Consider the following 25442-nt stretch of genomic DNA (forward strand, 5'->3'; position numbering starts at 1 on the left):
CAACCCGGCGATCGCTAGCCTGCTGCCTCTCGCGTCGCTAGCGCAACCCGTAGCCTCCCGACCCCACGCTCGCCCGCTCGCAGCCTCCCGTCACGATCCAAACCCATCGCTCCCGTCCCGATCCAAACCATCGCTCCCTCTCGCGGTCGCTAGTGCTGCCGCCGCTTTTTCCTAACCGCTACACACGCCACCGCTAGTGCTGCCTCTCACGATCGCTAGTGCTGCCGCCGCTTTTTCCTAATCGCTAGTGTTGCTGCCGCTGCCTCTTCCTATCCCGTTCACATCAAAACCCGAGCTGCCTCCACCTCCTCAATCACATCATGAGCTCCTCCGTCTCTTCCGGCAGCAACCCGTTCGCCGGTCCCGATGTCACGCTCATCCGCGACCTCAACTTCCATGAGCGCTTCCCGGTGAAGTTCGATCAGTCCACCGCCACCTACTTCGCTTGGAAGCGGTACTTCTCCTTGGTATTTCATGAGTACCTCCTCCACGGCCACGTCGACGGCACCGTGGACTCGAGCCTCATGATTCATGATGAGGAGTGGATGATCATGGACGCCACCATCATCCGCTGGTTCTACCTCACCATCTCCGACGAACTCTTCCACATCGTGGTGGTTGATGATGACGACGCCTACGCCGTCTGGACCAAGCTCAACGGCCTCTTCCCGACAACAAACTGCAGCGCAAGGTCCTTCTCCACGGCGAGTTTGACGGGTGCCAGCAGCTTGACTCGTCCATCAACAATTTCTGCATGCGCCTCAAAAAGCTCGCCGATGAGCTCCGCAATCTCGGAGAGACGGTTGGCGAGGAGCTCCTTATCAGCACCCTCACCGCCGGCCTCAACGAGGACTTTGGGAACGCCGCCTCCAACCTCACCCTCATCTCGGAGCCTACCTTCGCTAAGGTGGTAGCGTACCTCAAGCTGGAGGAGCGCCAGATGAGGATGTCGCGGACTCGTGCGACCCACACCACCCTCGTCGTCGGCACCCGCGGGGGCCAGGCCCCGCCACTGCTACCTCTTGAGCATGCGTTGGTTTTCCCTTGAAGAAGAAAGGGTGATGCAACAAAGTAGCGTAAGTATTTCCCTCAGCTTTTGAGAACCAAGGTATCAATCCAGTAGGAGGCTACACTCAAATCCCTCGTACCTCCACAAACAAATAAGAACCGTGCAACCAACGCGATAAACGGGTTGTCAATCCCTTCACGGCCACTTGCAAAAGTGAGATCTGATAGAGATAATAAATATTTTTGGTATTTTTATGATATAGATTGGAAAGTAAAGATTGCAAAATAAAATAGATCCGAAACTTATATGATGGAAAGTAGACCCGGGGGCCATAGGTTTCACTAGTGGCTTCTCTCAAGATAGCATAAGTATTACGGTGGGTGAACAAATTACTGTTGAGCAATTGATAGAAAAGTGCATAGTTATGAGAATATCTAGGCATGATCATGTATATAGGCATCACGTCTACGACAAGTAGATTGAAACGATTCTGCATCTACTACTATTACTCCACACATCGACCCCTATCCAGCATGCATCTAGAGTATTAAGTTCATAAGAACAGAGTAGCACATTAGGCAAGATGACACGATGTAGAGGGATAAACTCAAGCAATATGATATAAACCCCATCTTTTTATCCTCGATGGCAACAATACAATACGTGCCTTGCTGCCCCTGTTGTCACTGGGAAAGGACACTGCAAGATTGAACCCAAAGCTAAGCACTTCTCCCATTGCAAGAAAGATCAATCTAGTAGGCCAAATCAAACTGATAATTCGAAGAGACTTGCAAAGATAACAAATCATACATAAAAGAATTCAGAGGAGATTCAAATATTGTTCATAGATAATCTTGATCATAAACCCACAATTCATCGGATCTCGACAAACACACCGCAAAAAGTATTAGATCGAATAGATCTCCAAGAAGATCGAGGAGAACTTTGTATTGAGAATCAAAGAGAGAGAAGAAGCCATCTAGCTAACAACTATGGACCCGAAGGTCTGTGGTAAACTACTCACACTTCATCGGAGAGGCTATGGTGTTGATTTAGAAGCCCTCCGTGATCGATTCCCCCTCCGGCGGAGCGCCGGAAAAGGCCCCAAGATGGGATCTCACGCGTACAGAAGCTTGCGGCGGTGGAAATAGGGTTTCGTGGTGCTCCTGGATGTTTTCAGGGTATATGAGTATATATAGGCGAAAGAAGTCGGTCAGGGGAGCCACGAGGGGCCCACGAGGGTGGGGGGCGCACCTACCCCCCTGGGCGCGCACTCCTGCCTCATGGCCGCCTCGTTTCTTTCTTGACGTCCACTCCAAGTCTCCTTGATTGCGTTTTTTCCAAACATAACTCTCCCGAAGGTTTCATTCCGTTTGGACTCCGTTTGACATTCCTTTTCTGCGAAACACTGAAATAGGCAAAAAAACAATTTGGACTGGCCCTCCGGTTAATAGGTTAGTCCCAAAAATAATATAAAAGTGTATAATAAAGCCCATTAAACATTCAAAACAGATAATATAATAGCATGGAACAATCAAAAATTATAGATACGTTGGAGACGTATCAAGCATAGATTCATCAAAATAAGCAAACAACACACGAAAAACAGAATCTATCAAAAACAGAACAGTCTGTAGAAATCTGTAACTCTCGAATACTTCTGGAACCCCAAAAATTCTACCAAATTAGGAAGTCCTAGGTGTCTATTAATCTTCTGCAAAAAGAATCAACTGAAAATCACGTTTCTGTGACTTATGAAAACTATTCTCGTGGGCGCAAAAGTTTCTGTTTTTCAGCAAGATCAAATTAACTATCACCGTAGGTTATCCTAAAGGTTTTACTTGGTACAAACACTAATTAAAACATAAAACCACATCTAACCAGAGGCTAGATGAATTATTTATTACTAAACAGGAACAAAAAAGCTAAGAACAAAAATAAAATTGGGTTGCCTCGCAACAAGCTATCGTTTAACGCCCCTAGCTCGGCATTGATAATTTTGATGATGCTCACATGAAAGACAAGATTTGAAGCACAAAGAGAGCATCATAAAACACGTGACAAACACATCTAAGTCTAACATACTTCCTATGCATAGGCATCTTATAGGAAAACAAATTATCAAGGCAAGCAAAAACTACCATATGCAAGGAAGAAGAGAGAAACAATAGCAATATCAACATAATGAGAGGTAATTTAGTAACATGAAAATTTCTACAACCATATTTTCCTCTCTCATAATAGTTACATGTGGGATCATAAGCAAATTCAAGAAAATAGCTATCACATAAAATATTTTCAACACGATCCACATGCATGCGAAGTTGACACTCTTCCAAAATAGTGGGATTAACATTAACTAAAGTCATGACCTCTCCAAACCCACTTTTATCAAAAATTTCATAAGATTGAAAATTCTCCAAATATGTGGGATCTAAAGTTGACACTTTTCCAAACCCACTTTCAATAATATTGCAAACACTATTATCAATCTCATATTCATCATGGGGCTTAAATAAATTTTCAAGATCATAAGAAGAATCACCCCAATCATGATCATTGCAACAAGTAGTATACATAGCAAAACTAGCATCCCCAAGCTTAGGGTTTTGCATATTATTAGCACAATTGACATCAAGATAATTTATAATAACATCATCACAATCATGCTTTTCATCGAAGGAACTATCAAGTATGGGTGCAATAGCAACGATCTCATGTTTAACATAAGGAACTATAGCAAATTCATTTTCATAAATATTGGCATCATGGCGACAAGAATAGCAAGCATCATGTTCATTAAGGGATATTTCAATCAAATCATCGGAATCATAATTATCTATAGATTCAGGCATATCATTATTTTCTTCCAAAGCAACGGTCATTTTCTCAATAAATTCCTTAACATAGGCATTATGAGCATAGTTTTCATAGCAGTATTTAAGTATGTCGGAATTTTCAGATTTGTAGAGAGTAATATCATACTTTTCAATCAAAGAAGCAACTTCATGAGCACCCTTAAAAACGACAAATTCTTCAATTTGTTCGTTTTCATAGTAACTATAAACACCCTTTCCATAAGAAGATAAGATTTAATTATCATTAAACTCACATAGGTAGGGAAGGTGTTTTTTAGGGTTCTTAGAGCAACAAGTAAAATCATAAATTTCACAAAGATTCCAAGCATAGCATAGCAAACTATTTATTTGATACCATAAGAGCTTCCCCTTTCCAGACAAACGATGACGCACAAAATGAGCATGCTCATCTAAACATCTTCCCTCAACTAAACTAGTTGGGGTTTCAGCACGAGCACAAATAGATCGAAGATGATCCAAGTAGAACACTTTAAGTGGATCCATATCAATAGATTTTTAGCAAGCAAAGATGCAAGCAAATAGAAGGCACATGGAAACACAAACAAAAAGACATACGGGAAGAATGCGAAGAAAAGGAAAAGGTTTCCGAAAATCGTTTTAGAAGTGGGGGAGAGGACAACGAGAGGCAAATGTCAAATAATGTAATGCGAGGGATAAGAGTTTGTGATGGGTACTTGGTATGTCTTGACTTGTGCGTAGACTCCCCGGCAACGGCGCCAGAAATCCTTCTTGCTACCTCTTGAGCATGCGTTGGTTTTCCCTTGAAGAGGAAAGGGTGATGCAGCAAAGTAGCGTAAGTATTTCCCTCGGTTTTTGAGAACCGAGGTATCAATCCAGTAGGAGGCTACACTCAAATCCCTTGTACCTGCACAAACAAATAAGAACCTTGCGACCAACGCGATAAAGGGGTTGTCAATCCCTTCACGGCCACTTGCAAAAGTAGGATCTGATAGAGATAATAAATATTTTTGGTATTTTTATGATATAGATTGGAAAGTAAAGATTGCAAAAGAAAATAGATCGGAAACTTATATGATGGAAAATAGACCCGGGGGCCATAGGTTTCACTAGTGGCTTCTCTCAAGATAGCATAAGTATTACGGTGGGTGAAAAAATTACTGTCGAGCAATTGATAGGAAACTGCATAGTTATGAGAATATCTAGGCATGATCATGTATATAGGCATCACGTCCGCGACAAGTAGATCGAAACGATTATGCATCTACTACTATTACTCCACACATCGACCGCTATCCAGCATGCGTCTAGATTATTAAGTTCATAAGAACAGAGTAACGCATTAGGCAAGATGACACGATGTAGAGGGATAAACTCAAGCAATGTGATATAAACCCTATCTTTTTATCCTCGATGGCAACAATACAATACGTGCCTTGCTGCCCCTGCTGTCACTCGGAAAGGACACCGCAAGATTGAACCCAAAGCTAAGCACTTCTCCCATTGCAAGAAAGATCAATCTAGTAGGCCAAACCAAACTGATAATTCGAAGAGACTTGCAAAGATAACAAATCATACATAAAAGAATTCAGAGGAGATTCAAATATTGTTCATAGATAATCTTGATCATAAACCCACAATTCATCGGATCTCGACAAACACACCGCAAAAAGTATTACATCGAATAGATCTCCAAGAAGATCGAGGAGAACTTTGTATTGAGAATCAAAGAGAGAGAAGAAGCCATCTAGCTAACAACTATGGACCCGAAGGTCTGTGGTAAACTACTCACACTTCATCGGAGAGGCTATGGTGTTGATGTAGAAGCCCTCCGTGATCGATTCCCCCACTGGCGGAGCGCCGGAAAGGGCCCCAAGATGGGATCTCACGGGTACAGAAGGTTGCGGCGGTGGAAATAGGATTTCGTGGTGCTCCTGGATGTTTTCAGGGTATATGAGTATATATAGGCGAAAGAAGTCGGTCAGGGGAGCCACGAGGGGCCCACGAGGGTGGGGGCGCGCCTACCCCCCTGGGCACGCCCTCCTGCCTCGTGGCCGCCTCGTTTCTTTCTTGACGCCCACTCCAAGTCTCCTGGATTGTGTTTGTTCCAAAAATAACTCTCCCAAAGGTTTCATTCCGTTTGGACTTCGTTTGATATTCCTTTTCTGCGAAACACTGAAATAGGCAAAAAAACAGCAATTTGGACTGGGCCTCCGATTAATAGGTTTGTCCCAAAAATAATATAAATGTGTATAATAAAGCCCATTAAATATCCAAAACAGATAATATAATAGCATGGAACAATCAAAAATTATAGATACATTGGAGACCGCCTTCCCGCCCGCCCTGGTCGCCCCCTTCCCGCCGGCCCAGCCAGCCACCGATGGGGGGCCATCGCGGCGGCCACCGCGAAGGCCGCACGAAGCAGCAGGGGGCGCGGGCGCTCACGCAGGAGCAGCGCGCCCTCCGCAGCAGCAGTACTCGACGGCTCCATGGTACGCCAGCCAGAACCCAAGGACTGGTGTCGTGCATGCCTACTCCATGCCGGTTCCGCGTGCCCCTGCGCCGGGTATTCTCGGCTCCCAGCCACCGTCTCACCAGGGTTTCTACGCCGCGCCGCAGCCCTACGGGCCCCTCTCCTATGGCCAGCAGCCGCATCCAGGCGGGCTGCCACTGCTGCCCCTGACGGCTCCGCCATAGCAGCATGCTCTTCCGCTGGCGCCGTGGGACCCGGCTCTTCTGGCGGCTCTTCACACCGCCCCCTCACTGTCCACCTACACCGGCGGCGGCTACTGGTATATGGACACTGGAGCTACCGCGCATATGGCTGCTCATCCCGGTAACCTCCATGCCTCCTATCCCTTCCACACTTCTGCTCGCATCACCGTCGCTGATGGTTCCTCCCTTCCCATTAGTCACATAGGACATACATCTTTTGTGTCTAATTCTACTCCTGTGTCACTGTCTAACGTCTTAGTTTCTCCTGAGCTTATTAAAAATCTTGTTTTTGTTCGTTCTCTTACACGTGAAAATCCGGTTACCGTTGAATTTGAGGAGTTTGATTTTTCTGTTAAGGACGCTCGTACCCGGATGGTACTCCACCGATGTGACAACCCCGACGAGCTCTACCTGGTTCACTCCGCCACCTCCACCACCTCCGCCGCTCCTGTTGCTCTCGCCACCGGAGTGGATCTTTGGCAAGCTCGCTTGGGTCATCCAAACCCTGCCGGCCTTCGTCATATACTTCGGAGTTTTCCTTCACGTGTAATAAGAATGAGGATCACTCGTGTCATGCATGTCGCCTCGGCAAACATGCTTGTCTCCCGTTTAGGGCATCTTCTCATGTTGCATCGTACCCGTTTGAGTTAATTCATAGTGATGTTTGGACCTCTCCTGTTGCAAGTAATACGGGCTATCTTTATTATCTCGTCATACTTGATGATTTTTCGCACTATGTGTGGACCTTCCCGTTGCGTCACAAGTCGGATGTCATATCCACTCTCGCCGCCTTCTACTCTTATGTTCTCACGCAGTTTGGTCGTCCCATTCTCGCGTTCCAGACAGATAACGGGAAGGAGTTCGACAACCTAGCTGTTCATACTCTCCTCATCACACATGGCATGACTTTTTGTCTGACCTGCCCGTACACTTCGCAGCAGAACGTTCGCGTTGAGCGTGTCCTTCGCACTCTTAATGACTACATTCGGACTCTCCTCTTTCACGCCAATGTGCCTCCGCGATTTTGGCCTGACGCTCTCACCACAGCATCACTCCTCATTAACATCCGTCCATGTCGCACTCGCGGGAACTTTGCACCTCATCACCTCCTCTTCGATGCACCGCCCTCTTATGATGAGCTTCGCATCTTAAGCTATCTCTGCTATCCTAGCATCGCCACCACTGCGCCTCATAAGCTTGCACCCCGCTCCGTCGCCTGCATCTTTCTCGGCTACCCACCTAACACTAAGGGCTACCGCTGCTACGATCCCGTCTCACATCGTGTTTTCACCTCCAGACATGTTTACTTTGATGAGAAGGTGTTCCCGTTTCAGCAGCAGGTACCCCTCGTTGCCCCGTCGCCGCCGGCCATCGGCGGCCCTTCGGTGACTCCGTCAGGTGGACGGCCCCGCTCGGCTCCCGGATAGCCTCCGGGCTTTGGCGGTCCTTGTGCCGTGGGACGAGCTGCGCCTCACGCCCCCACGTTGGCGCCTGCCTCTTCGTCCTCATCGGCCGACCCCGCCCCCTCGGCCGGCCCCGCCGCCTTGGCCAGCGCCCCCTCTACACCCGCCACCCCCGCCTCGGGCGCCGCGGGCTCGGGCGCAGAGGGCTCGGCCGTCTCACCGGCTGCCTCACCGCCCGCCTTGCCGGATGTTTCGGTGCTGCCGTTTCGCCCCGTCACACGGGCCAGAGCTGTCGTTCACCATCCGAGTCTGCGGCACTCGAGCGACGAGTACCTCCTCGCCGCCTCCACCACGGAGCCGTCCCCTATTCCTACATCCGCTCGCGTAGCCCTTCATGATCCTCACTGGCGTGCCGCGATGCAGGAAGAGTTCGACGCTCTCCAGCGGAACCGCACCTGGACACTGGTTCCCCGGCCTTCTCGCGCCAATTTCATCAGCGGCAAGTGGGTCTTTCGCCACAAGACCCGCTCGGATGGTACACTTGAGCGCTACAAGGCTCGCTGGGTGGTTCGTGGTTTTCGGCAGCGCGCTGGAGTTGACTTCACTGAGACGTTTGCATCGGTTGTCAAACCAGGCACGATCCGCACCGTCCTCCAGCTTGCGGTGTCCCGAGGCTGGCCAGTTCATCAGATGAATGTCTCCAACGCCTTCCTCCATGGCCATCTTGAGGAGCAGGTTTATTGTGAGCAGCCCACCGGTTTCGTCGACGCATCTCTTCATAGGCATGTGTGTTTGCTTTCCCAGTCTCTCTATGGGCTCAAGCAAGCACCTCGTGCTTGGTACCAGCGGATCGCCGGGTTTCTTCAGACACTGGGCTTCAGCGTCACTCGCTCGGATGCCTCACTGTTTGTCTATCTCCACAGTGACACGACTGCATATTTGCTCCTCTACGTTGACGACATCATCCTAACGGTCTCCTCCGCAGCTCTGCTTCAGCAGATTACTCTCCTCGCTGCGTGACGAGTACGCCATCAAGGACTTGGGCGCTCTACATTATTTCCTTGGCATTGAGGTTATTCGGCGACCGGACGACTTCTTTCTTCATCAGCAGAAGTATGCGCACGAGCTCCTTGAGCGTGCTGGTATGCTCAATTGTCACCCTGTTGCTACTCCTGTTGGCACGAAGGCCAAGGTTTCTGCTCTTGAGGGCTTGCCAGCATCGGATGCTCCCTTCTACCGGTCCATTGTCGGTGCTCTTCAGTATCTGACTCTCACTCGACCGGATCTATAGTATGCTGTTCAGCAGGTGTTTCTCCACATGCACGCCCCTCGTGACTCCCATTGGTCCCTCGTGAAGCGGATCCTCCGTTACATTCGCGGCACAATGGCTCTTGGGCTCAGCCTCACGGCGTCCACTTCTCTAGAAATGGTGGCCTACTCCGACGCGGACTGGGCTGGCTGCCCCGACACCCGTCGGTCCACCTCTGGCTACTGCGTCTACCTCGGTCCTTCATTCGTCTCGTTGTCGTCCAAGTGACAACCTACGGTTTCGCGCTCAAGCGCGAAGGCTGAGTACCGAGCTGTGGCTAATGCTGTTGCCGAGTGCACTTGGCTACGACAGTTACTTCAGGAGCTGGATCACGATGTCTCCCAGGCTACAGTTCTCTACTACGACAACGTCTCTTCGGTGTACCTCTCCGCCAACCCCGTTCACCATCGCCGGACTAAGGACATTGAGCTGGACATTCACTTTGTGCGCGAGCAGGTGGCCCTTGGACGTATTCGGATCGTCCATGTTCCGACTACACAACAGTTCGCCGATGTGATGACGAAGGGACTGCCGACTTCCACCTTCGACGAGTTTCGTTCCAGTCTCTGTGTCACTGACGCCGCTTCGACTGCGGGGGGGTGTTGAGTATATTGTGTACGTGTATATTGTGTATTGGGCCCACCTCCTGTTTCCTCTGTATAGTTGAGGTTGTGGCCCCCCTCTATACTCATATATACGTGCCTAGTGCATCGATCAACGTATAGCGATTGCACAGCCCTTCCACACCGTCCAAACCACGGCTGCTGCCGAGAATGCCATGGACGACCTCCCCACCTCCTCCCTCCCCCCATCTGCCCACTTTTCCCACTCTTTTGCAGATCTGCGGCGGCGGTGAGTTGCGACGGCGTGCGGCGACGTGGGCGAACCATGACCGGCTAGAGCTACAACCATGGCGGCCAGATGTTGGAACCAACGCAATTTTTTGCTTCCACCGATGTTTTGGCTTGCTGGAACCGTCATCAGTTTTTGCATTTTTGCTACCACCGTTTTGTGGTTTGCTGCAACCAGTGTCAATTTTTGTTACCACCGGCTTCTTGATTTTTCAGGAACCAACGCTCGATTTTTCATTTTTGCTACCACGTGTTTCGATTTGCTCGAACAAGCTTCAATTTTGGCTACCATGAGGTTTTTGGTTTGTTGGAACGTCGCCGATTTTTTCCAGTTTTGCTACCAACGTTTTATTGGTTTTTGCTGGAACCGCTAAGAATTTTTGCTACGTACGGCGGAATTTTTTGCTGCGACCGGCAAATTAAGGACGAGGAACAACACGAGCTCTATGGCGGGTGCTGCGGTCGGCGGCCGCCGCAAACGGAGTTGCAACTGGACCTTACATGGTGCTCCAACTAGCTATCCTTTTTGCTCGAACCGGCAAAACTTTTTGCTTCGACGGGGTGACCGCGGTGACCATGCCCGCCAGATGCTACAACCGCTCTCGCTAGATGCTGGAACCGTGTCAGGAGTTTGTTGCAACCACGGTGACCACGCGCCCACAGAGGCTCGACCATGGATGATGGTGACGATGGCGAGCCTCGATGGCAACACGCGGTGACGTGTTGGAAGACGGTGACGTGCGGCTCTGCGTGCCGCGGGGGCCTTGCTGGAGCTGCGCGGTGCCGCGAGCCGGGGGGGCTCGCCGGGGATGCGCCGCAAGGGCCTTGCTGGAGCTGTGCGGCGCTGCGAGCCACAGGGGATCTCGCAGGAGATGCGCCACGGGGCCTGAGGAATAAGAAGCTGGGGCGATTTTTTTTTTCTCCAGATCCAACCGGCTAGCATCAAGCGGCTAGGGCTGTACCGGCCGAAATTTTCGGCCGGTGCCCCGGCGCCTAGCGGTGCCCTTGTGCCCAGTGTAGAAATACAGAATGAATAAAAATATGACATATTGCGGCTGGGAAGCGTTCACAGTGAAGAAGGATTTAGTTGGCCCACTTGACAGTAGATTTGGCTCATGGCTACGTAGTAGACAACTACTCCAGTAAAAGTAGAAAATTTGGCACCCATATGCCCACCAGCGTTTGCGTGGGCAATTTGGCTTTTGGCACATATGTGCTGCCCTAAGGTTTGTCGGCACCAGATGTCACTGACTGGATTTCCAGGACCAGATATCACTGATTGGATTTCGAGGACCAGACGACAGTTTTTCAAAATATCAAGATCCACGTGAGATCCAGGAATAGTATAGTTTATTCTGAAATGGCCACCAAAAGTAGGCTAAGGCTGAGATTTCATTAATGAGGCGGGCCCATCGATGAAATTTGGTGGGTGGGGGGTGGGGTGGAGGGGGGGCAATTAGAGAAGGCCACGCAACGCTGCCCGTGAAATTCCGTCGCCGTCGCCCACGTGCCTCCGTTTTTTCTTTTGAGAAGATTTTCGATTTGTTCATCAACTGTCAAAACGGTACAAAGAACATTAGAGATAAGTAGACCACATAGCGACGACTACAATTATTATCACTAAAGCGAGCCGAAGAAGCGTCGTCGTCATCATTCCTCCATCATCGGAGCCGGGCAAACCTTATTGGAGTAGACAGTCGGGAAGTCGTCGTGGTAAGGCCTAAGAGGACCAGCACACCAGAACAGCAGCCGCCGCCGATGAAGAGAAGCGTAGACCAGAAAGATATAACCTAAATACGAACGAAAATCGTATCCAAATGAATCCACCAAAGACAAACGCCGATCGAATCATGCGAGATCCGTCGGAGACAAATCTCCACACGCCCTCTTACAATGCTAGACGCATCACTAGAACGAGGTATAGGCGGGAAGAACCTTATTCCAACATCAGAAAGCTGCCGCCGTCTTGTCTTTCTGAACATAACACAAACCCTAGACGAACATGAAAAAGCATCTAAAAACGATGCAGGAGCCCTCCCGCCGGCAAGAGCCGAGATCCACTGTGTTTCCATGACCTCACACCACTGAAGACAAAGCGATCTACGGCGGCGCCAGCGGGAGACGTCGGTTCCTGGTCGCCCTCGCGCGAGCGCACGAGGCGAAGGCCTGGAGACGTACGTAGCCGGGGCTTTTCCCTCCGTTCCTTTTTAGTCGCATATAAATTTTATATGAAATCAAAGTATCTTCAATTTAACCAGACTTATAAAAAAGAGTATAAACATTCACAATATCAAATCAATTTCATTTGATTAATTACGGAATGTAGTTCCATAATATATGCATTTGGCATTGTATATATTGATGTTTTTTAATATAAATTTGTTCAAACTTTGTAAAGTTTAGCTCGACACAAATCTTATACGCGAAGTAGATCGGGAGTATTATCGTAAGGCAAGTCCAACATCTTCTTCTACTTATACCGTCCACACGCAGCTCGATCGTAAACCTTCGGCTCATACTGGTAATTCGCAAAGAAAATGGCCTCTACCACTAGCAGCAGCAAGAAGCTATGTGTGCTCCTCATTCCCTTCTTTGCCTCCAGCCACATCGGACCCTTCACCGAGCTCGCCGTTAGACAAACCACAGGCCGTAGAGGCCACCATCGCGGTGACACCGGCGAACGTGCCGTTCGTCCGGTCGTTGCTCAAGCGGCACGAGAATGGCAGTGGTATACCGGTGAAGGTGGCGAAATATGTGAGCCAAATTTAAGTTTACTCCATTGGGGATAAGGCTCAATTGGGGATTAATTAGGTCTGGCCAAAATTTAAGGACGCCAATAACTGCCACACGTATGGTGTATTGGATGGTTGTGCCGCACGCCTTGTGTGGCAGGGAGAGGAACCCGCCCGCACGACCGCGTCCGAGCGCGCAAAGCCACAGCCCGCACGTCCGGTGTGTGGCAAAACCGCCCACACGTCCGGGCCAGACGACCGTGCTGCCCGCACGACCCAGCCGTCCCGGCCTCCTTTCGATCCCCAGACCCGACTGCCGCCATCGTCTCCCACCTCTCGATCCCCTACCTCCATCGCCGGCCTTCTCTGGTTGCCATGGCAACCAGAGAAGATCCGTAGGGCCTTCCAACCGCTAACCACACCCCCTCCCCCCATCCCCCCGCCCCCACTCCAACCCCGCCCTCCAAAGACGACAAGTTAAAAGCAGGTGAATCTCCGATCTCCTACTGTTTCTCATCAATCTTCTGGCCAGAAATTGCAAATTTACCAACGAAGGTGGCGACCGGATCCACGCTATCGGGGCAAAACACTACATGGTTTTGTGTGTCTTCGCATTTGCCAAGCATCATACACCAGATCTGCCATGTACTACGCTAGAGTTGAGCTTAGGGTCTCAGTTCGCTTGGTGCAAGTAGTTGGTAATGAATGGATGCATAGGAATCACTAAAAAAAGGGAGAGAAATGAGAAATTTGGCATAAAGGGGGGTAGGAAAAATAGTTGCCACTTGTGTCTAACGTCAGTTGCCACCTATCGTTGTCGTTAATTGCCACCATGTTAACCTGTTGCTTGCCATCCTATTGTAGTGGTTGTTGCCATCGAATCAAAAGGATAGCTGGCACCCAGATTTTAGAAAAGAGAGTGGATGTGCATGTCCTACTTGCCATGATGTGTTGGTTGCCTACGCAGGAAAATGTGATATCGTGTTATCTTCTACGTGCAAACAGTAGAAGAATACATTTTTTGCGGATTGTTGATGCGTTCTTGTTCATGCAGTGATTGAGAACACATTAGCAGAAACAAAACACGGAAATAATGACTCACGAAGATGGCACTGATCCTTGGGTTTCTCAAAGGCCAGAAACGCCCCCTTGGGATGCAGCAGAGTACAGTCAACTCATTTCTGCAGGGCCGTTGCTGCCACTACTAGAGCAGTACGCAGGCATTGGTATGATGCATGATAACAAAGAAAAGAACATTTGCCATGTTTGCGACGATGAAGAAGACATTCTACTTTTGTCCTCCAATGTCATTTTTCGCAGGTTCTTATGACCAAAACAAACTCAGGGGGGCACCATGGCAAGTTCAGTCACAGGGCGCTAACACTGACAAATGTACGGGCAACCAACTTCAACTAGCTAATGTGGCAAATCAAGGTAACGCATACGAAAAAGAAACATACTGTTGTGCACATGAAAAATAAACTTGTAAAGGATGGCAAAAGACTCACGAGTTATATCGGGAAAAATGTAGAACCTTCATGCAGCACGTGGCATCAGACGGCAACCATGTACCTGCCATCGACGTCATACACAGGTGAGTCCATAAAAAGTGAAGTTGCGGACGGTGAATTAGCAGAAGGAACATAGTTGACAACTGCAGTTGCCATCCCTGTACAACTGCAGTTGCCATCCCTAGACAACTGCAGTTGCCATCCATGGACAACTTCAGTTGCCATGCCAGGACAAATTGCAGTTGCCATGTATGATCAAAATGGGATTGCAATGTACAAACAACCGTGGATGGCAAGTGTGAACAATTCTGTGTGGCATGGTTGGACCTCTACATGTTCCATGTTGAAGAAACTACAGTTGCCATGCAGTGACCAACTACTACCATGATTATAGGTTATTACGGTGGTACTACCTCGGCAAACGTCTCATGGCAAGCTTCACAAATGCAGGACAGCGCTATTGCAGATAGAGCACGTCAAATTGGTATGACAGACCACACAAGATGGGCACATGCGGCACAACAAGGTAATAAAATTTGAACCACAAAACAGCATTGCATTTGTTTTTGTGAGAATAGCATGTGAGGAAAAGAAGATTTGTAACAGTGATGGTGGAAAAAATCAAATAGAAAACGCTAACAAGTGGTCGTGTGCAATGAGTCATATATTGTCTTCGGGATTTGCCAATTGCTAAAAGCATGTGTGCAACACTATTGATTGATCGCATTTGCCTAGTGAGCTCAAGCCTAGAATACAAAGTTTTGATGCTCGAATATACTGGCTGCCATGTATTGGCAGCAGTATTTGCCATGTATGTAGGACTGCAGCTGCCATGGATATAGAATCCAAGTTTTGGTACTGCAAGGAGCTGGTTGCCATGCATTGCCAACAGTAGTTTCCATGTTTGTTGGATTGTAGCTGCCATGACTGGAGAACTACAGTTGCCATACATGTCCATATGCAGACTCACGGCTTGCTCTTTGAATGATGTCATGCCAAATCACTTGCAGTTGATGTACTCCGTTACGATAAACATGTCATTCAAGCAAAATCTTAAGCTCGTACCTGTTTTTTTTATTACAGGACCTTCAACTACAATCAACAGCGGCGTGGGGACATCTACTGCGGGGAGCTCTGAGCGCACGGAAGACGCGTTCCACCAGCCAGCCAACAATCATGCCACAAACAATGCCGAGTCAGTGTCGGAAATGGCAATCATTCCAGCAATGCCGACAAGCACACCTTTGAACACAAGCACTGGCAACACTCAAGTAGATGAAACTGCCGCCGATACTGAAGTGAATGATGAAACTGATGACGAAGCACAAGGGGATGAAGATGGTGGGCAATCAGAGATCATGGTACCTGATACGTCTCCAACGTATCTACTTTTCCAAACACTTTTGCCCTTGTTTTGGAATCTAACTTGCATGATTTGAATGGAACTAACCCGGACTGACGCTGTTTTCTGCAGAATTGCCATGATGTTATCTTTGTGCAGAAAACAAAAGTTCTCGGAATGACCTGGAAATCCACGGAGATTATTTTTGGAAAATAAGAAAAATACTGGCGAAAGAATAAAGGCCAGGGGGCCCACACCCTGTCCAGGAGGGTGGGGGCGCGCCCTCTCCCCCTGGGCGCGCCCCCCGTCTCCTGGGCCCCCTGGAGCTCCACCGACCTCAACTCCAACGCTATATATTCCGTTTCACGGAGAAAAAAATCAGAGAGAAAGTTTCATCGCGTTTTACGATAGGGAGCCGCCTCCAAGCTCTAATCTCCCTCGGGAGGGCTGATCTGGAGTCCGTTCGGGGCTCCGGAGAGGGGAATTCGTCGCCGTCGTCATCATCAACCATCCTCCATCACCAATTTCATGATGCTCACCGCCGTGCGTGAGTAATTCCATCGTAGGCTTGCTGGACGGTAATGGGTTGGATGAGATTTATCATGTAATTGAGTTAGCTTTGTTAGGGTTTGATCCCTAGTATCCACTATGTTCTGAGATTGATGTTGCTATGACTTTGTTATGCTTAATGCTTGTCACTAGGGCCCGAGTGCCATGATTTCAGATCTGAACCTATTATGTTTTCATGAATATATGTGAGTTCTTGATCCTATCTTGCAAGTCTATAGTCACCTATTATGTGTTATGATCCGACAACCCCGAAGTGACAATAATCGGGATACTTCTCGGTGATGACCGTAGTTTGAGGAGTTCATGTATTCACTAAGTGCTAATGCTTTGTTCCGGTTCTCTATTAAAAGGAGGCCTTAATATCCCTTAGTTTCCACTAGGTCCCCGCTGCCACGGGAGGGTAGGACAAAAGATGTCATGCAAGTTCTTTTCCATAAGCACGTATGACTATATTCGGAATACATGCCTACATTACATTGATGAACTGGAGCTAGTTCTGTGTCACCCTAGGTTATAACTATTGCATGAGGAATCGCATCCGACATAATTATCCATCACTGATCCAATGCCTACGAGCTTTTCACATATTGTTCTTTGCTTATTTACTTTTCCGTTGCTACTGTTACAACCACTACAAAACCCAAAAATATTACTTTTGCTACTGTTATCATTACTATCATATTACTTTGCTACTAAATACTTTGCTGCAGGTACTAAGTTATCCAGGTGTGGTTGAATTGACAACTCAACTGCTAATACTTGAGAATATTCTTTGGCTCCCCTTGTGTCGAATCAGTAAATTTGGGTTGAATACTCCACCCTCGAAAGCTGTTGCGATCCCCTACACTTGTGGGTTATCAAAACTAATTTCTGGCGCCGTTGCCGGGGAGCATGGCTCTATTCTTTGAGTCACTTGGGATTTATATCTGCTGGTCACTATGAAGAACTTGAAAGACAACAAAACAAAAATTTATCCCTCAACTACGAGGGGAGGTAAGGACTGCCATCTAGCTCTGCACTAGATTCTCCTTCTATTTTGAGTAAGCTTGCGACACCTAAACCTGCTACTACTATGAATTCTGATATGTCGCATGTTATTAATGATGCCACTTCTACTATGCATGATACTTATGATGAAACTACTTCTATGCTTGATACTACTGTGCCATTAGGTGAATTTCTTGATGAAAAACTTGCTAGGGCTAGATAGAATGAAATTATTAATGATGATATTATTGAAGATAGTGATGATGAAGGTTCTCCTCCTAATTATGAATTGCCTGTTGTTCCTGAGGGTTATGTTATGGATGAAGAAACTGCTAGAGATCTTCTTGCTTGCAATGATAGATATGATCTTAAGAAATTACTATCTAAACTTAAACAGAAAACTCTGAATGCTAGAGTGAAACATGACCCTGCTTTTGCTACTTCACCTATCTTCATTACTGATAAGGATTATGAATTCTCTGTTGATGCTGAGATAATTACTTTGGTTGAATCTGATCCTTTTTATGGCTATGAATCTGACACTATAGTGGCACATCTTACCAAGTTAAATGATATAGCCACCCTATTTACTAATGATGAGAAATCCCGCTACTATTATATCCTTAAGATATTTCCGTTCTCATTAAAGGGTGATGCTAAAACTTGGTTTAATTCTCTTGATCCTGGTTGTGTGCATAGTCCCCAGGATATGATTTATTACTTCTTTGCTAAATATTTCCCTGCTCATAAGAAACAAGCTGCCTTGAGGGAAATATATAATTTCATGCAAATCAAAGAAGAGAGTCTCCCACAAGCTTGGGGGAGGCTTCTCCGATTACTTAATGCTTTGCCTGATCATCCTCTTAAGAAAAATGAAATACTTGATATCTTTTATAATGGACTAACCGATGCTTCCAAGGACCACTTGGATAGTTGTGCTGGTTCTGTTTTCAGGGAAAGAATAGTCAACCAAGCTGAATTGTTATTGAATAATATGTTGACTAATGAAAATAATTGGACCCTTCCTGAGCCAATTCCCGAGCCAATTGAGCCAACTCCTGAGCCTATTCCTAAACCTACTCCGAAGAAGAGAGGTGTTCTATTTCTCAGTCCTGAAGATATGCAAGAGGCAAAGAAATCAATGAAAGAAAAAGGTATTAAAGCTGAAGATGTTGAGAATTTACCTCCTATTGAAGAAATACATGGTCTTAATATACCGCCTGTTGAAGAAACACATTGTCTTGATAACCCGACACAGGTAGTAAAGGTAAATTCTCTCTATAGATATGATAAAGTTGAAATCCCGTCTGTTAGATTTCCCTAACCAATGTTTAGATGAATTTGATGACTTTATGGCTAGGCAAGAAAGTTTTAATGCTTATGTTGGTAGAGAATTAAAGAGTAATGCTTACATGATTGGACACTTGAGTGATTATATGTCTAGAGTTAAAGGTGAACTTAAACTCATTAGTAAAGATGCTTCTATGGTTACCACTCAAGCTGAACAAATACTTAAAGCTCAAAATGATTTGCTTGATGAATTAAATAATAAACATGACTATGCTGTCAGAGTGGCTACTAGAACTGGTAGAATGACTTAGGAACCTTTGTATCCTGAAGGCCACCCTAAGAGAATCGAGCAAGATTCTTAGAGAAATAATTTAGATGCACCTAGTCCTTCTAAAAAGAAGAAAAAGAAAAATGACAGGACTTTGCATGCTTCTAGTGAACCTATTGTAGACACACCTGAGAATCCTAATAATATTTCTATTTCTGATGCTCAAACACAATCAGGTGATGAACATGAACCCAGTGATAATGTTAATGAAAATGTTCATGTTGATGCTCAACCTAGCAATAATAATGATGTAGAAATTGAACCTGCTGTTGATCTCGTTAGCCCACAATCAAAGAATCAACGTTATGATAAGAGAGACTTCGTTGCTAGGAAGCACGGTAAAGAAAGAGAACCATGGGTTCAGAAACCCCTGCCTTTTCCTCCTAAACCATCCAAAACAAAGGATGATGAGGATTTTGAGCGCTTTGCTGAAATGATTAGACCTATTTTCTTACGCATGCGCTTAACTGATATGCTTAAAGTAAATCCTTATGCTAAGTATATGAAGGATATCATTACAAATAAAAGAAAGATACCGGAAGCTGAAATTTCCACCATGCTTGCTAATTACACTTTTAAAGGTGGAATACCAAAGAAACTAGGAGACCCAGGGGTACCAACTATACCATGCTACATTAAAAGAAATTATGTTAAAACTGCTTTATGTGATCTTGGAGCCGGTGTTAGTGATATGCCTCTCTCTTTATATCGTAGACTTGAATTGAATAAGTTGACACCTACTGAAATATCTTTGCAAATGGCCGATAAATCAACTGCTATACCTGTCGGTATTTGTGAGGATGTGCCTGTTGTGGTTGCAAATGTCACTATCTTAACGGACTTTGTTATTCTTGATATTCCCGAGGACGATAGTATGTCGATTATCCTTGGTAGACCCTTTTTGAATAATGCAGGGGCTGTTATTGATTGCAACAAAGGCAATGTCACTTTTCATGTTAATGGTAATGAGCATACGGTACACTTTCCGAGGAAACAACCTCAAGTTCATAGCATCAATTCTATTGGGAAAATTCCAACTATTACTATTGGAGGTTTTGAATTTCCTCTTCCTACTGTCAAGAAGAAATATGATATTCTTATTATTGGGCATGTTCATATCCCCGTTGAGGTAACCTAGTGTTATTCGAAATTTCTCCGGTTCCGTGTTATTCGGAATGGGTTCGTTAACAAGACTGGATCAACCTTGTTAGTGGATTCATTTTGATGATCATGAGATGGATGAAACTAGAAGGCACAACCTTCTGTACCCTCTTTTTACTTTCTGTTATTTAGAATAAATAAAGCAAAAATAGTATTATCTGTCTGTTTTCTGAATTATCATGCAATAAAAAATATCCCGAAAATAAAAGTTCTCCAAATGCCCTGCCAATTTAGTATGATTTTTTCTGGAATATTTGAGGATTTTAGGCACTAAGAACACAGCAGGGGGGCAAGCACCTGGCCACGAGGGTCCAGGGCACGCCCCCTGTCTCGTGGGCCCACGGTGGCCACCCTCCACATATTCCTGCACCCACATACTCCATCTTCATCCAAAAAAATACCCATCCAGCTCAAGCACGAGTTCTAGCTCATTTTGCTGTGATTTTCGATCTCTTTGCTCAAAGCTCCATTCGAAAAACTGCTTTGGGAGATTTTTGCTTGGTATGTGACTCCTCCATTGGTCCAATTAGTTTTTGTTCTAGTGCTTTATTTATTGCAAACTTTTGCTGCATAGGACCCTGTTCTTGAGCTTGCAGGTCAAATTTATGAGGTCCCAAGTAATTCTAATGCATGATATAGGCTCTAGGCACTTGTAGGAGTAGTTGCTATCAATCCTGTTTAGTTTGATTCACTTTTATTTTGAAGTTACTAAAATTTTCAGAAAATGATGAGGAGGTTATTGAGGGGCTCTTCTAGCCAAAGCTCTAAGGATAAACAAGCTAAGGAGAAAGAAAAGCCAAGTATAATCTTCCTCGCATAGCGGACGTGTCGTGGTTTTGTCACGGCAGATGTCCTTAGTGTCAGGACTTAGTCGCGAGGCCAGCGCATCTATGTGGTAGCTTGAGAGGGGTTGAGCGGAATTGAGAGACGCAACACACAAGACAAGGATTTAGACAGCTTCAGGCCCCGGGAAACATCATCCGGTAATAGCCCTACATGCTCTTTGTGGCTAGGTCTCATTATCATCATGAGGGAGTCGCCAGTAAACCGACTCTTTGTGTATAGCCCTAGAGATTGTTTCTTCTTGCTTGTCCCTCTGTGGGGTGCCCTGCCCCTCCTTATATATGTTGAAGGGGCAGGCTACATGTGTAGTCCTATTAGGATTAGGATTAGTCTATCTCTAATACAAACCGGATACAAGTCCTGGTCTTAACTCATTGTAAGGTAAATATTCGTCATGCCTTTCCTCTTAAACCGGCCCACCATAGTACGAACCGGCCTTCATGAACCGCCTGTTGGGCCACCGGGTCTTTTCGCTGCTCTGACCCACCTGCCGGATTACCAATGAATCGTAAACCGCCAGGTCCAAACGGGTCGCTAGTGAATCGTCAAGTCTCAGCCGGGTCTCAAGTAAACCGCCAAGTCTGACCGGGTTATACTTTCCGGCCGGTTTACGCCGCGGGGTATATCCCCGACATTAGCCCCCAGTTTCATTTGGATTTACCCATGTTAAACTGATCCTGTAAAACAAACACAAGAACAAGTTTGACAGATTATGCTCCGGGTTAAGAATTCTTGTAAACCGGCATCTGATCATCCTTAAGTCCTTGTCATTTCCTCCTTCTAGAAAATCCGGGTCAACATGCCAGCTTCATACTCAATTTGCTGACATTGGCTTCTCACAGAGAAATATTATGAAGAATAATCCACTTGAGTCGGCTTCCAAAGCGCCGGTTTAAGAAATATGGGTCTTGAAATACTCATCTGATATCCGGCCAGTTTGAAGATGTAAAACTTGCTGGTTTAATATTACCAAAATTGTTGGGTTATAAAAACTGATAATTCCGGGGCATGATTGTTGCCAACGCCGGTTCATGATTGTTGCCAACACCGGTTCATGATTATTGATGACGCCAGGTTATGATTGTTGGAGACACCGGGTCAATCTGGTTAGCTCAAAACTGAAAATTGGAAGATACTTCTCCCTTATATCCATATTACCTGTAGTCCCCCAAGTCTTGAACAGAACAAAGTGATGATTTGAGACTTGTTTCCATATAATTACTGCCACTTTGAAGAAATCCATGTTGTTCATCTCAGTCACTCGTAAAAATTGAATACTCCATATATGTAGCCCCCAAGTGCCGGGTTGTCATGCTTGCAGCAACCTGGGACTTGTAATTGCCTTATACTCATAAAAACTTCAACCAGTGTAGCCCCCAAGGGCCGGGTCATTATGCAATAATGAGCAGGGACTTTATAAATATGATCGTGTAGATTTGAACAATAACGTGTATCCCCCAAGGGCCGGCTCAGTAAGAAAATATTGAGCTGGTACTTTATATATAATTCATTGAAAATAACATCATATGATGTAACCCCCATCATGATGCTTGAATCCACGTCCACAAGGTTAAGAGCTTTGTGCTTTACCAACTGAGCAATAAACCTTTCAATAATATATGAAAATTTGAGTACCTTGAATTGTTTGACAGGAGCAATTGGTAGCCCCCAAGGGCCGGCTCATCACAATGTGATGAGTCGGGTCTTCAATAAGGTGAGCAAAAAATGACTTTGCATTAGCCCCCAAATGTCATGGTGCATGCTTGCAGCGACATGATACGTGCATATTTGATGTAATCTCAACTTGAAGTAATGTAGCCCCAAGTGTCGGGTCGTAAGCCTGCAACAACTTGGGACTATTCCTTCAATTGTAGAATAAATTATATCCATTGATAATACGATAGCCATTGCGATAAAGCGACTTTGAAAACCTTAATCATAATACTGGTTATTGATAACCATAATAAAAATCAGCCATGTAGGCTATTTGAAGATTTGAATAAGATAATCCAATGATTTATGAGCGCATGATTCCAATGGCGCAATCCAAATATATACTGGCGACTTATAGTCCCAAGCCAGGCCGGGTTAACAAACACCGGATAATTTCTCATCATATACTGGCGACTTATCGTCTTAAAGACGGGCCGGTTTAATAAACACCGGCTAATTTATCATCATACTGGCGACTTATAGTCAAAAGCCAGGTCGGGTTAATAAACGTCGGTGATTTATAATCATGCTTTATTCAACCTGTTTCTGCACATAACAAGTTTAAAGTGTCCTGGCGGTTTACCGCTGGACGGGTCATAATGCGCAACATATAACCCGGATTTATAACCAAGGCTGCATTTTAAGAATAATCAAATATGAAATATATCATACCTGTGACATTGAATCACATCGTTGGTTTACCAACTTTTTTTAGTAAGGGTGATAACCCAAATTTTGAGTACTGATAACTCCTCCCATACTGTGCCGGTTTACGATAAAACCGTTCCGGGTTGTGATAAACACCGGTTTATTCCATACTGGTGACATTAAGTCAAAACCAGACCGGGCTGATAGTCTCCGGATTATAATTTGATCATGTACTGACAACTTGTAGTTGATAGCCTAACCGGGCTGATAAACACCGGTTTAAAAACGTCACAAATCTTATTAAAACAAAGAAAACTCAGCAAAAGGCAAATAAAAAACCGTTGTAGTCGAGGCTTTTCACGGGCTGCCAGGCCCCAAATTTGATCAAGAGGTGTAGCTATGGTTCGGGTTCGACCAAGCCCCCAAGTGATGCTGTGGCATTACGCCGATCAAGAGGTGTAGCTATGGTTCGGGTTCGACCAAGCCCCCAAGTGATGCTGTGGCATTACGCCGATCAAGAGGTGTAGCTATGGTTCGGATACGACCAAGCCCCCAAGTGATGCTGTGGCATTGCGCCGATCAAGAGGTGTAGCTATGGTTCGGATACGACCAAGCCCCCAAGTGACCAATAATATGATAAGCCAATAAGGCAGGATACCCATGTTTGAACCGCGCATCATGGCAGCAGGTCCTCTTCGGCAACCTTTAACTTTTTGCAAGGGATAAATTCTTCTTGAACCGGGATTTTAAACCGGATATTGAGAGCTTCAAAGCTTTATGGGAGACATCTTTCCCTTGAACCGGATTTTAAACCGGAATCTTCATTTTCAGCCGGAAATCTTCTGACGTCCTTTAAGCTCGAACTTGCAAGAAGTTAATTCTTTTTTGAACCAGACATTGTTAAACCGGATTTGAGCGCTTCAGAGCTTTGTGGGAGAATAGATTTCCCTTGAACCGGATTGTAAACCGGATATTGAGAGCTTCAGTGAGACCCACTTCCCTTGAGCCGGATTTTAAACCGGAGTCATTTTTGATGACCCGAAACTTCTTCATTGAGCCGGGATTTTGTAACTGTCATATATTTTCTAAACCGGAAATTTTCTGACGGCCTTTAAATTTTCATCAATATAACAGTAGCCTCCGGGACCGGGTTATCTTTTCCTCCATCGTCCTGGGGTTCTTAAATTTGCTGAAACTGGCAAGATTTGCTGAGTCATGTAATCATAGCCCCCGAGTCTCAAAGGTGACTCGAGGAGTTGGCTTGAGACTCTCCATATTTGACCGTGATGTAAACCGGTATAACTTGTATATCATTGGTGTTGATAGCACAATGTGAATCCACAGAAGGCTGAGGTGACTGCGGCGGGTTATAAACGATCCCATATGAGCCGTGTCAGCAACTCGGCCAATGGTTCCTTCCAACTGGTGATTTGAAGTTAACCAAAACTGTACTGGTGGCGACTTGTGCGCCTGCCCGTTGACCCACCCGTGCAGACGGCAGTTGATAGTATATGATAATTTGCCTCCATTTTGTTGAAAGAAAACCGGGCTACCCAAGCTGTGACTTATTCATACTCAATAAATAGCTCATGCAGACAGGTGCGGCCCGGTATGTTGATGTAGACCAGGCCGCGAGAGATGGATGACAAGGACGACTGCAGCATCAGAGGCAGCTCGGACAGATGAGTCGGCCGCGGCAATGTAAGCCGGTGCAGACGGGGGAAATCGGCCGTATGCTGATGTAGACCGGACCACGGGGGATGGCGGGCTGTGCCCGCGTTATTGGGTAATTCGCACGGTCCTGACGAATTGACGCGGACTGGATCGCGATATAAACCGGCATGGGTTATCCAATAGCTCAGCGATATAATAATCCCTTTTTGTGATAGACAATTTGTCCTGCATTGGAAAATTTTGCAAGCCAGAGTATTTGCTCTTTTTAAAGAAAGTAATATATAATATGAAAATATAGTGGATGGATTTCACCTGATATGTTAGCCAGAAAATCTCCACTGCGGAATTGATGATCACCGCGGTGAAGCTGAAATCGATCATGGACAAGTCGGCCATACGAGCAGACGGATGAACCGGCCGCGGCGTTGTAAACCGGTGCGGACAAGCAAGTTGTCCTCCGCGTTGTAAACCGTCGCGGACGCGTGAACCGGCCGCGAGGGACGGACGGGCGAGTCG

Source organism: Aegilops tauschii, chromosome 2 (assembly GCF_002575655.3).
Source record: "Aegilops tauschii subsp. strangulata cultivar AL8/78 chromosome 2, Aet v6.0, whole genome shotgun sequence".
Lineage (NCBI taxonomy): Eukaryota > Viridiplantae > Streptophyta > Magnoliopsida > Poales > Poaceae > Aegilops > Aegilops tauschii.